The sequence below is a fragment of the Passer domesticus genome, chromosome 3, assembly GCF_036417665.1.
Source record: "Passer domesticus isolate bPasDom1 chromosome 3, bPasDom1.hap1, whole genome shotgun sequence".
Classification (NCBI taxonomy): Eukaryota; Metazoa; Chordata; class Aves; order Passeriformes; family Passeridae; genus Passer; species Passer domesticus.
The window spans coordinates 2423959-2436696 of record NC_087476.1 but is presented as its reverse complement, the minus strand read 5'-3'; the positions used below and the strand labels follow the sequence as shown (position 1 = coordinate 2436696).

General features: G+C 46.5%; 1 protein-coding gene across 9 annotated transcripts in view; it reads right to left on the bottom strand.

Annotated features, from left to right (window-relative positions):
* The window catches only part of EXTL3 (exostosin like glycosyltransferase 3), a 134382-nt gene that overhangs the window by 45494 nt on the left and 76150 nt on the right, over positions 1-12738 (bottom strand). For 5 of the 9 annotated variants that reach the window (XM_064411533.1, XM_064411532.1, XM_064411535.1 and 2 more), the window contains one exon: positions 4581-4670. The exons of the other annotated variants lie outside the window; for them this stretch is intronic. The gene's annotated coding sequence lies outside the window, so the exon portion shown is untranslated. The remainder of the gene's footprint in view (positions 1-4580; positions 4671-12738) is intronic. 9 annotated transcript variants of the gene reach the window in all.

Below are 12738 nucleotides of genomic sequence, written 5' to 3'. Positions count from 1 at the left end.
GTGGCATGGCTATAAATAGCAAAAGGATTTGGGATATTTTCTCCCTCTCGTGTACTCCTGCCTGCCCTGCTCACACAAACCCTTCAGAGCCTGGATCAGGCTGCTCTCATGCTCTCCTGCCAATTTTGAATCACGAAATGGAGGTTAAAGGGTTTGTTCAGGAGAGCAAAGCAACCTTAACTTTTATATCCTGAGGGAGAATATCCTGCAATTAATGCCATTCCTCAGCAATTAGCTGGAAAACCCAGGGAAAGGCAGGAGTTTGTGGGAGAGGCCCCAGGTGATTCAGCTCTTCACCCTCTCCCTGTGGACATTTCAACTGGAGGGACAGGGTGAGACACAGGGATTCACTCAGTAATGAAATGGAACTTCAGCAATTTTTAAGGATTTTTAAGGATACTCACTGCTCCATCATCATTATGCTCTTGTGGTAAAAGCCACTTTACAAGCTCAGCTAAACTGGGATGATGTTGCATCACCACCTGATGTTGATAAACAATTATTAAAGAAGAAAAAAAAATAGGCAAACAAATCCATGCTTCTCCTCTGGCCTGGGGTGGTTTTCAGCACCATTATCAGACACTGATAAAAGGGGAAGAAGGTCTGTGGTCCTGTTTTGGGTCTGTTTTCTGGCCCTGGAGGTTTAATTCCTGGTTGTGCCAAAGTCTGGATCAATGGCAGCTGGCTGAGGCCACCACTGGCTGGCTCCAGCCTGGACAAGTGAGTGAACAGAGCAGCCCCTCAGTCCCAAACCTGAGCTGTGCTCCCATCTGGGAGCAAACCTGGATTTAAAAAATCCCAGTTTTACACTACTCCATAATATTCAGCAATAAATAAATCCCACAAACCTGGGGAGGGTTTTTACTCCAGGAGATGCTGAAGTGACAGGGAACTTCCCTTTTGTGGGGACAATACAAACCAGCAGAGAGCACAAAGGCATCCAAAATATCACTTTTCAAAGCAGCAACAGATTTTTCTGTCAAAGGAGAGCTTTCACAAGGATGTCTTTGGTATGGGTGGATTCATGGCAAAACAAGCAAAGCGACAGACGCACGACCATTTCTCTTTTCGGAGCGTGGAAAAGCTTTCAGGACATTTATAAAATTAGAGCTGCTGCTGCTGCTGAACATCTCAGAGGGAAAGGGAGGGAGAGGAAGTGTTTCCCCCATGCAGCTCTCCAGCAGCAGATTCTGATTGTACTCGGTGGGAAACAAGGAGCACTCTCAGCACCTTCCCTCCCGTGGAGCTCCAGGCACAGGGGAAGCTCAGCAGGATTTGGGTCCTTGCTTTTGTTCCCCTTCCCTCCCCATCCTCCCTCTGGATGGAAAGACTGAGGAGAACACACAATTAAGGAATTTGAAGCCTCACCAGCAGCTACTCTGAATGCAGGCACAAGAAGCAGCAGGATTCTGCTGGTGACATTTGGACCACAAATGAAGCCCCCAAGAGTAATAAACAATCAGGTAAAGAAATCTGGAAAGAAATTACCCAGCACACCTCGTCTTCCTGGCCCCCATGAGATCCATATAAAATGTGTTAATGCATCTGATTATGATCTAAATTATGTACAGAGGCTCCTGCCAAGCACTCTGTGAAGTTTCTTTATTGTTAAGTTGGAAGCTGTTTAAGAACAGTCCAGTCATCATGTTTCAAATTAGATTTGGGGGGAAAAAAACCATATTCCTATTTTATTGCTGGCTCAGAACATGGGAGAAGGTTGGGATGTGGGTTTCTCTGCTGAAGAAAGAGCCAGTCTGTTCCCTGTCCTTTGCTGTCACCTGAGCTGTGTGCCTTTACTGTACCCACACATGCCAGAGAATCATTGCAGTTTCATATTTTTTGCCACACATTTTTTCCTGAAAGGGGGATAAAACACCAAGGTGTTCCCATGCACACTCTCCACAGGCCCAAAAACTTTGAAAGAAAGGATTTCTGGAAGAGTTCTGCTGAGAAGGGCTGGCCAAACACCACGTGGGATTTCCCTCACACCTGAGCTGTCACTTATGCTGCCAGTCCTGTGTGCTGCTTGCAGGCAGCTAAAAAAGCTGCTTCTCTCCCCAGCTCCAGGACTGGAGCTTTTAAAAAAACAGACATACACCTCTCCCAGGTGTAAATTCAAATTTTGGAGAGCACCCATAGTTTTAACTGCAAGCCTGACAATTTCATGTGTGCTGATAACTCCAGCAGCCCAACCTGTGCTTTTCTTTTTTTTCTGCTGCTGTCTGGCCAAGGATCAGCATCTCCTTCCCCCTGCAGGGCTGGATTCCCAAGTCAGAGCCAAGGGCACCTTGCTCAGAGCAGCAGGATTTTAAAAGGAAGGTCCCTACAGTTATTAAAAGGATCTTCCATCCATTACCTCTGCCCTTCCAAGCTCACAGCTGCATAAATCTGGACTAAGCAGGGCCCTGTGGAAGTGGAATAGGATATAAATAGTTTTTACAGGTTGGTTTTGCTCTATATGTGTATATAAATCATACACACACGCATATATATGCCAGATATATTTGAAAATCATTGGATCATGGAATAATCTGAGCTGGAAAGGACTTTAAAGAGGATCCCATTCCATCCCTGCCATAGGCTGGGACATCTTCCACTGTGCTCCAAACTCTGTCCAACCTGGCCTTGGACACTTCAGGATCCAGGGACAGACACAGCTTCTCTGGGAATTCTACTCCAGGGTCTCACCATCACTCTCACAGTAAAGAATTTCTTCCTCCAATGTCATCTAACCCTGCAGGAAGTCAGGGAGAAGAACTACCATTTCTAGCCACCGTGGTAATGTAGTGGTTTAAACACCCAAAAAAATGCTTTAATGTAGGATCACAGGCTGGATCCCAGCCAGGCAACAGCACTGCTTTTAAAGGAGTATTTATCTCCATAAAACACTTCCTAAACAACGTGCTCAGTGCTTGAAAATAAAGCCTTGCTAAACAACCAGATTTTAACCTGGAATTCTGCATGCTGGCATTCTCTGCTGCTCCAGGTAAGTCTGATTCCCTTACACAGCATGGTGATTTTCTTTTTAAGAAGAAAAGGAATTTTCTCTTTCAGTTTAACTTTGAGGCAAGATGGAAGACCACAGCCTGGCCTCAAAGATGTGAGATCTTTTGAACTCCAAGTCAGCAGGCTCTCACAGGAGCTGAGCTCGAGGGCTGCTCTGGAATAAATCAAAAAGGATTTACTCTTTCACTTGAACAAGGCAGGGAAAAAAAAAACTCCATAGATGCACAGATATGGGCTTGGGGGTGGGGAGACAGCTAACAGGTTTTAAAATATAATAAAAAAAGGCAACTTAAGAATGCCATGATGGTTTGATAGTCACAGTCCCATAAGCTAAACACCCCCCTGCATGGCTGGATTTCCTGCAGGAAATCACAGGCACAGTTGCTAAGCCTGCTGGAAGCAGTTCAGCCCAAGAATATCAGGAGCAGATGCTCCAAGGACACGGTGCTCCTGGAGAAATCCTCTGACAGGGAGTCAAAACAGGGGCTTGAAGTGGCCGTGTGTCACTGGAGCTGCAGCTGTGACCTCCCCACAGAGGAGCAGAGGGACCTTGGGAGCACCTCTTGTGCTTTGTGCTGAAGCACAGCCCATCACACCTCATCCAAGCTCTCCTGAGAGCAGGAATCACATTTAGCAGCCAGATTCTCACTCTGGTGGCTCCCAGTCATGATCCACGTGCTGCTCCCACTCCAAAACTTGGGCAGCTTTGTGCAGGATGCCACTGCCCCGTGGTGGTGTCCTTGTGTCCCAGGAAATGCCACTCCCTGGAACAGGCAGGAGTGACTCCTTTGCTTCAGTCCTGACACCTTTGCTGGAGCCCAAACTCATCAGCAGTTTTGACAATGCTCCAGAGCCTGAGCTGGCCTGAAGGAGCTCAGCACAGGGCACAAAAATCTCATCCTCTGGCTTCCAACAGGAGTGAGAAGAAAATTGGGGAAGGAGAAATGTGCTGCTGGCAGCAATTCCAGCCTCTGCAGTGGGATTGGAAGGCTCCCAGACAACCACACAGCCCCACAAGAGCTGTGATCAGCACCCATGGACTAATCCTCACACCTTGATTACAAAGAGTTTGTAAGAATCTGCCCAGAGAATGATGCTAAAGAAGAAAAATGTTCAGAGCCCAACTTCCCCCTGAGCTGTGTGCAGGGATTTGGATCCCAAGGCACCCAGACACTGAGCTCAGACCATCAGTGACATTCAACAGTGCTTTTAAAATCAGAATTGAAAACTGCTGAAACCAGAATATTGTGAAATAAATGCTGCTGCTTCTCCTGCACTTCTGCCAAATGAATTTGGCTAAAACTTTCAGCAATTAATGGATGATTAAATGAAAGAGCTGATGGCCAAAAAATATGTAAGGAGCTTGATTAAAGCTCTGGGGGTGACACTATGCTGGTCCTGCCCTATTTTTACAAGTTTTTCTTATCTCAACATTATTTCAACTGGACTATGGGGAGGAGGAGAGTGTTGTTAGGAGATGTTTTGGTAAATTATGTTAAAATCCAGCAAGGGAAAAAGCAACTTAACCCCAGGCATGGGGCAGCCTGACACTGCAGAGCTCCTTTGTGCTTTACCTGCTGTCCCTCAGCTCCTTGGCTCAGACCTGCCCCACTCCTTCTCCACCTCTCTTCTTTCTCCCAGTGCTGATCTCAAGGGTTTCCCTCCTGTTTAACAGAAAAACACAGAAAAAAACCACATGGACTCAAGAAATAAGTTATGCATGGCCTCGAGGCACTCTGACACAAACATTCCTTCTGGACCTCTCCAAACAGGGACTGAGCAGCCTGGGGGAATGGAAGGTGGCTCTGCCCATGGCAGAGTGGGGAACAAGATGAGGTTTAAGGTTCCTTCCCTCCCAAAACATTCTGGGATTCTGTGATTTATGACCTGGTCTTAAGTCTGGAAGCTCCCAAAGTTTGACACTTTGGGAATTGTCCCTCAGTTGGGAGTGAGGGAGGCTGAATGGGGAGTCAGGCACAAATGAGACCACCTGGAGAAGGGATATTGCAAATCTAAAAGGGATCAGATGTGAGTGGGGTACTGAGCCCCTTCCAGGCATTCTCGGCTTTCTCAGCTCACTTCACACACAATTCTTCCTGAACGATAATAATTTACAATTAACTGCAAAATGATAATTGACAGCTCTCAGGTTAGATCCATGGGATCATTTCCCACAAAAATATTAAATAAAGTCATCATCTCCATTGTTCCACAAGTGCCAAGGTCCAAGAGGATCATTACAAGCCTGACCTGTTCCGTGACACACCCCGAGTTCCACCCAGCCTCAAGCCCAGCAATTCCCACCAATTCTTCATCCACTTTCTCCCCTAGCTCAAATCCTCTCTCAGCCACACCTCTGCTGCAAACAACCCCTCTGATCTCAGCAGACAAACAGACCAAAAAAAAAAATTAAAAGAAAAATAAAATACCTTTTGTTAAGAAAAGCCCAAGGCTCCAGGATTATCCTTCGCGGGCGCCCATCAGTGGCATTTCCCTTTGTTTTAAAACAAAAAGGATCCTCTACAGCCTGCCTTCATCCTCCCACACAGCCTCTGGGACAGCAGAGCATCTCAACCTCCCTCTCCCCACCCTGACTCTCACTAATGGGTTCCATACTCGCAGCCTCTCCCCAGCCCCAGCTCCCTGCAGGGAGTCAGGGCTGCTCCTCGGAGCCTGGGGCTGCTTATAAAGGCTGCTCCCATCCCCTTCCACCCCTTCACTTCAGCTGGCAAAACACTTCTGAGTGCCCACATCTTTGGGATGCAAAGAAGGAAACACTCGGGGATGGGAGCTGGTCCCTCCTGGCAGGCTGCAGGTGCTGGCAGGGATCCATCAGCAGACACCACAAAATGTTTGGAGAAACAAGAACAGCCAGGACCCTTCCACCCCTCCTTCCTTCCTCCCGGAGCTCTCCAGAAGTCACGAGTGAAGATGGAACTCAGCAGCCACAGCTGAGGGTTTCATCCCAACGTGACCTGGGAAACATCCACCCCAAAGCTCACCCACGCTGCAGCAGCCAGCATCTGCACAGCCCTCGCTGCCTCTGCCAGCTCTGGAGATGTTTCATGGCAAGCCTGGAATGCTGACAGCTTACAAAACAAAAATCTGCCTTTTTTTTTTTTTTTCTTCAAAGCCACAATTTTATTTTTTTTTTTAATTCCAGCCATTTGGGGCAAAGGAGCCAAGGAATCAAGAGCATCTGGCAATGGGATGCCCAAATCCATCAGGCAAACAAACCACTCTCCTGAGAGTCACAGGATTGTCTGGGTTAGAAGGAACCTCAAATATCACCTCATTCAACTCCCTGCCATAGGCAGGGACACCTTCCACTAAAACAGAGCTTAGGAGTTTTTTTTAAAAAGCCTAAATTTAATGTAAGCTCTGGAAAGCTTCAGAATAAATGCCACTTTATGATTAAAGGCCCTTGTCTAATAAACACTATATGATTAATATGATGTAAAAATTCCAGCATATATTAATGTTTTATTCACTGTAATTAAAGCAATAACAGCACCCCAGCAGAGGCTCACCCCAAAAGAAGGGTGATTTCTCCCTACTCTCCACCAGAGAAGAGGTGGCAAGTGGCTGTTCTAACTTCATTTCATATTTTATTAGTTTTTACAAGCCAGCTATGCTAAAAGGTTGCACCAGTAATTTAAACTGCACTTGTCAGCAGAAGTGAAGGACATTGTGGGATACATTTTATTCCAGCTCTTTTATTGCCTGGCTCCTCGGAGTGATTCAAGCAGCTTAAGGATTTCAGAGGCACTGTCACAACAGTTTCTGGCCCATCACAAGCTGCTATTTCAACAAAAAAAAAAAAAAAGCACCCAAAAACTTCAACTTTCAAAGAACTGGCTGGAGCAGCAGAAGCTGTTCAAGACTCAGCAACTCCTGAATGCCACCAAACTGTTCCCTGACGGGGACAGGCACTTTCTGCAATGTAATTCCCCCTTGGCAGAAGGGGAGGAGGATCCACAAAACAATAAACCAGGGGGAAATGCTGATTTCTGCAGCTCTGCCAAACCCCAGGAACACACAGAAACACGTCGTGACTCTCCCCACCATCAGGAGCCAGCAGTGCTCTGTCACATCTGCTGGGACACAGGTGACAAACTGGGGCCAGGAGCACAAGGCTGGCACAGACCCAACCCAGGAGTGCTGGCCAGAGGAGAGATTTGAAATTTTGGAGATTCCTGTGGCAGCAGGCACCTGTCCCAGGGTTCTGCTGGACTCTTCCCTATGGATGATCAAAAAGCAAATGAATTCCTTGACCAGGGACCAGCCTGAGCACTCGGGCTGGTGGGAAATGTTGGTTTTCATCCCCATCCAGCTGCCCTGGACACTGCAGGGCTGGAGAGGAGGAACACCCCACTGCTGGCTGCTTGCCTGGCACTCAATTCCAGATCCCATTAGGGAAACCATCCCAGGAAAACAGGGAAATGTCACTTTGTGGGAGGGTGGAAGGAGCAGGGGCCATTCCTGGTCAGAGCACTGCAGACAATGCTGTGGCTGAGCCTGGTGTCCCCAATTCCTTGTCCCCCTTCAGCACAAGCAGACACTGTGCCAGGAGAGATCCATGGTTCAGGACAAGCAAAACTTACTTTGCAAAGAAACATCTTTTAAGCAGAGGGAAAGTTCTTAAATCTGGACTTCAGCATTTTTAAGTCTGGGGCATGTTTTAATGTATTAAAAAAAAAGTTTTTCAGGTCACCTTTGATGCAGAGTTGTCTGGAAGGGGGAGGCTGTCAGATGGTGTCTTAGCAAGGGAATATCTGTTCCCTGGGCACGGACTCAGAGCCCTGTGAACCCCCTATGGCACCTGAATATTCCATGTTTGTACTCCAAGCCCCACGGACACTCCTTTGATGTGGTGAGCTGCAGCTCCCAAAGGTCTCTGGAGATCACAGCAATCCACGGGATGGGATGGATTCAGTGGATAAGGAGCCTTCCATCCTTTGAAACAGAACTTTGCTGTTGTTATCTTTTCCAAAGAACATTTTAATTGGTTTTTTGGTTTTTTTTCCCCATGCCTGGTGCAGAGAGCAGCTGTGGAGAGATGCCCAGGAAGGCTCCTGTGCTCCACAGGGAATCCAGCCCTGCTCTTACACACATGGCCTCTCCTGCTTGCTGCTCCAACACAAACAAGACCTACATCCTCCTGGAAATGAAACCCAGCCTCTCAGATATGTACACAGATCTCCTCCTGCCCTGCAGGAAAAAGAGAATTTGCAGCCCCAGGTGGCCTGGAGCAATCCCTGCTCGTGGGGGCTGGGGCAGGCCAGGAGTGGAACACAAAGCACTAAATGACATCTTGGGGTATTTAAGTTTTATTTTCTGACCTCATCTTGCCACTAGCCAGAGAAATTTGTCCATTTTTTCTCTGCTCATCCTCAGAGAGTTCACCAAAAAGCTTTTTCCTTTATTCACAAAAACATCCCAATCTGCTTCCATCTCACTCTTCCCTGACAATTATCTCCACTTGCTTCCCTATTTTCTCTTCTTTCAAGGCTCTTATCCAGGCTGTTTTTTTCTTTCCCTCACCTGCCTGCACCACCATTATTTCAGAGGTGCCACTGCCAATCTAAAATTTGGTTTCAGTGCAATTATTTAAGCTCATTCTCCTGCACTAATGCAGACAAATATTACAACCTAATACAGAAATATGCCCAGGAAATCATTCCTGGGATGCTCCAAGCTGAGCTGAAGGCCAACATGATGGAGACAGAGCAGCACAAGCCCAGATCCACAGCTCTGGAAAGCATTCCTGGCACTCCCATTCCAAGTGCCATTAAGGAGATGCCAAAGTCCAGCAGACATTTGGACAACACAAAACATGAAATTGAGCTCTGATCTTTAAGAGCAGAAAAGTTTCCCAGGCTAATTCAGGCAACATGTCCCATAAAAATGGCCAAAAAACCATCAGGGTCCATTAACTGCCTTTGCTCTCCAGCATTTGCTCCTGAATTGTTTATGCACAGAGGTTACCCAGCACATTAATCCTCCAGAAAAGGACATGTAGAGCAGAGCTGGAAATGAAAGAGTGCTTGGGAATCCATTATTATGAGTGGGATAACACAGGAGGGGTCTACAGGGGGAAAAATCCCCATAAGAAAACTCCAGAGAGCCCCTATTTACATCCAACTTCAGCAAACAAAATCCCACAAACAGGGAAATTAAAACCTGTTGTTGCAAGCAGAGGGAAAGTCAAAGATTTTATGATCCCATTGTGAGAAAGGAATTTTAACAGGCTGCTGAAGGATAAACTGCTAGTTTCTTCCATAAACCTGAACAACACCAAGTGATTTCCCAGAAACAAATTGGGAAATTATCCTCCCTGGCCCCAAGAGTCAAGTCCAAACCTGCCAAGCTTCTCCTGCCTTTTCCTTATCCTGTACCTGGGTTCAGCCTCAAGATCCAAATTCAGGCAGGCTGGAGATGCCCTAAAAGCTGCTGAATCACCAGAAGGGAAAGGGATTGAAGGTAATAATTCACCTTCAGCTGAGCAGGAGCCTGCCAGCACACAGGGCAGGGTGGAACTCAGGCTGGAAATGCTCCCCTGAGAGCTCTGTGTGTTCCCAATCCCCCACCCCAGATGCCACAATTCCCCTTTCCTGCCCTCTTGCAGGAGGCACAACTCTCAGCCTTGACCTTTGGATGGCCAAGTGACCACTGAAATCCCAAAGGGACAAAGATTCCCTTTAAAAATCCCTAAATTCCCTCAGCAAGCTCAAGTCTGCAAACCTAGAGAGGGCTTTGCATAGGAAAAGAAGGAATGCACAGGGATTTCCAAGGTGGAAATGAGGGTGGATAAGGAAAACAGGGCATTTACCATGGAACTGTTACTCCTGACATTAATCAACAAGAAAAAAGACAATATTTCAATTGGGTATTAGGGATAATTTCTTCCCCAAAGGAGTTGGTGGAGCCCCCATCCCTGGAGGGATTTAGAAGCTGTGTGGATGTGACACTTGGGGACATGGATCAGTGGTGGCTTTGGCAGTGCTGGGGAACAGCTGGACTCAATAATCTCAGAGAAGTCTTCCAACCTAAATGATTTCATGATTAGGACTTAATTTTGAGAGGAAAGAAGGGCTTTCCCCCCCCCCCCCTTATCTAACTCAGAAAAACTTTATTAAATAAATCACTTTGCACACACTGCAGAGGCTCAAGACTTTGAAATTAAGGTTTCTTGGTGTTCCTCTTCACCTGAACCAACAGCTGGGGATTTTACAAATCCTTTTCACCTTAAACCAGCTGAGTGGCACAGAGAATTACCATTAAGTCAGCAGGGGTAAATGAACTGCTGCAAAGAATAACTCGAGGCACAGAATCTGTCTTGGCACAGTTCTTCCTTCTCCAGCAGGAAGAACACATAGAAGTAGCAACAATCCCCCTCCAGAAAATTGTCCTAAGCTCCCAGCCCACTGCCAAAATTCATTTGAAAGGAACTGATCCAAGCCAGAACTTCCAGGATTTTATGGTGCAAAGCCACCCTCTGTTCCACGACAGCATTTTGCTTTCACAGCAGAAAAGGTGCCTTGAGATTTTGTCTTCAAGAGAGGCAATGGAAACTTCCTTTGCTGGAAGGAAACTGTTATCACCCTCTCTGGATATCTCAGCATTCCCACAGGTAAAGAAAAAGCAAGTTCAACCTCCAAAAATAAATTCAGAGGCAGCAAATCCAACCCTTCCTGGGAGTTTCTCCAGTGATTTATCCCAGCCCGTGTCTGCCTTCCAATGTCACCTTCCATGCAGCTTCTCCCTACTCCCAGAAAAGGGATTCAAGTTTTGCTCTCTCTCCTGATCCATAAGCACAGTGGGAGAGTTTAAAAGTTCAACTCTAGATATTTTCACCCTGATCCAAAAGCTGCCCTGCTGCTCCTTCTGCAGGATCTCCAGCTCTTCCCACATCTATTTTAACACACGGATATTGGAGCTAAAGAAGCTACTTGAACAGTATTTTCAGAAATTCAGTTTTTGCCATAAAAACATCCCTTTGTTCCTATTTCCCAGCCCACATGTCCATAGATGGCATTAAACATTTTTTACTCAGGGAAATGAAGCAGATTTGGCTGCTCAGCCCAACCACGAGCACCTCTGCAGAGCAGCTGCTCCTGAGGGCTGAGCCCTGTGCCCCAGGCACAGCCCACCCTGCTCACTCCATCCTGCACTTTAAAAATCAGCTGGACTGCTCCAAGTCATTTATCACCTTCTTGGAACAATTTATTACTTGTGAACTCCAAGTGTTGTGTGTTGTGTTGTGAACTCCACAGATTTTCTTGTTCTCTGTGCTTGATGAAAATCACAAGGGCCGGGATGCAGCTACTCCTAGGAACTGCCATGATCACATCTACAGCTTTATCACGGTTTTTCCATGACTTTTGTTTCCTATCCTGATGAAAAAAGAGCAGAGACAGGGGCTCACAGGATCTTCATGGCAGCTCTGATGCTGCCTGGTCACACAAAGATGGATTTGTTCAGAGCAGCTCACAGAGAACCCACTCCTCCCCATAAGCACAAATTTTACACTCAATTTCTTTTCACTACAGACAAGAGAAAATTGATTAAGCACAAGAAGTGCTCCTTAAAAAATGAATCTGCTTATCTGCTCCCTATCAAACAAAAATAACCTGAAAAACTGGCAAATCTGTTTGCCCAGCAGATAAGGCAAATCATCCTTCAGTGACTCTCACATTTTCCTCCTGCTACCTTGGACTCCTGCAGGTCTTTGTCACCACAGGAACCGTGGGTGGTGCCACCAGCAGTGATGTTTATTTAATTCTGTAACTTCAACATGTGCAAAACCCTTTTCAGGAGGCTGTGAAGTTCAGAGCTCTGCTGCATTTTGTCACAGGCTCCATCTCAAAGTCAAGCAGGTTGTTTGCTGGTTTGGTTTGTGACACTGGAACATCTCCTGCACTAATTCCTGCATGGGGGACATGTGTGGTCATCTCAGCTGTTTTCTGTGCCAAGAAAAATTTCCTGTATCAGAAAGACAGGTCCAGAATATTCTGTAATGCCTCACCATATTTATTTTTCTTGCACTTCCACCAAAAGAAAAATAAAGGTTTTTATCCCCACTGTCCCCTGTGAGACTCCAAGCCAAGAGCCCAATGCACCATCCACCTCCAGCCTGGATTCCTACAGAGATACAATTTGTACAACTGGGTTTTCTAAAATCTCCTGAAGCTGTTTCAACCCAAATCTGGCCCAGGATGAAGCTCTTAAAGCACCAACACTGCCTTGCACAAGGACAGGAGCCTCAGAGGATGGGCAAGGACTGGCAGCTTCTGCTCATGAGGGGATGCCTCAGATTTTAATATATCACAGAATGGTTTGTGCTGAAAGGGAAAGCTCATCCAGTTCCACCCCCTGGCACGGGCAGAGATATTTTCCACGACCCCAGGCTGCCCTAAACCCCATCCCTAAACACTTTGACATTTATATTTTATCATCTTCACCACCATACACCTATGTATACATACAGATTTTCACATACAGGGAGGGAAATTCCCACTGAATTCCATCCTCCCTGCAAAAGTAAAATCCAGGCTGTTCAAAACCTAGAAAGAGAATTTCTGAAGAGATTGTTTCCAGCAGCTTCCCCAAAATGACACAGGATCCAACCCGAGGGTGGGATTCAGTGATGATTAAGAAATAGTTTTTTCTCCCTCCTCTCTCTCTTAATTCCCTGCCCTTATTCCCTCATGATTCCAAACTGGCCCAGCT